The sequence below is a fragment of the Leptonychotes weddellii genome, chromosome 8, assembly GCF_054177405.1.
Source record: "Leptonychotes weddellii isolate Sample4059 chromosome 8, ASM5417740v2, whole genome shotgun sequence".
NCBI classification, from domain to species: Eukaryota; Metazoa; Chordata; class Mammalia; order Carnivora; family Phocidae; genus Leptonychotes; species Leptonychotes weddellii.
Window position 1 is genome coordinate 40,733,204 of NC_138376.1, and position 833 is coordinate 40,734,036.

Here is an 833-nt window from a genome sequence, read left to right on the forward strand (position 1 = left end):
GATGGCTAGATGTGAATGATATAATGAATGCAATTTTGGATATTTTGTACCAATTACGTAGGACAATATCACTCATATGGTTGATGCCAAATTATTATTTTTAAGTCATCTCAACACATATTTCCAGAGTTTCTACCACTTGCTAAATATTAGAGATCATACAAAGATGAGGAAGACAAGGAAAAAAAAGATGAATAAGACAAATCTTGCCTCAAAGAGCTTTCAGTTTGATGATGGAAATACAAAAACAATAATAAAAGGTAAAATACAATATTTCATAAGAGAGGTATAGGAGCCATCAAGACCTAAAGAAGAAAAAGATTATAGTCCTTTAAGGGCAAGCTGTGATGGTTACGATACATTTTTTTTTTTAATTAAAAAGCATTTTTCAGCATGTTTCCAAGGGCTGTGGTTCGCTATGGCCATGGGATCTTCAACTGCACTGGAGAGCAACCCCAAGAGACTTTGATAGCACAGGTCTGTGTAATACCTACCTGCAGCTGCTAGAACAGCTCAGGGGAGGAAATTGGGCATTTTCCCCCCTTAAATGTCAAAAATATTCATTGAAATGATCAAGTTCAGAAGTATCTAATAAATGTTGACTCTGTGCACTCAAGTGTAGTGACTAGACTATGAAAATCTTGGTGAATTCCTTCCGGGAGGATGGCATGGGTTGCTGTTGGTTCACCATCCTGGAGTTTCCCTGGTGAAATCTGAAACCAGCCTCTGTACTCAGAGGGCAGGGAGAGATGGAGGAAACTGGGGGCCACTGCAGGTTTGTAGGTGGCAGGTTTAATACGCAAAGGGAAGTTGCATACAAGGCTTATCTTGGA

At 39.0% G+C, this 833-nt stretch overlaps 1 non-coding gene across 1 annotated transcript; it reads left to right on the top strand.

Moving 5' to 3' along the window:
• The first annotated feature begins 389 nt into the window (after window positions 1-389).
• LOC115944873 (small nucleolar RNA SNORA44) lies at window positions 390-525 on the top strand. Its single transcript, XR_004079373.1, has one exon. It is a non-coding gene; the product is annotated as a small nucleolar RNA SNORA44 (small nucleolar RNA).
• Window positions 526-833: the final 308 nt, after the last annotated feature.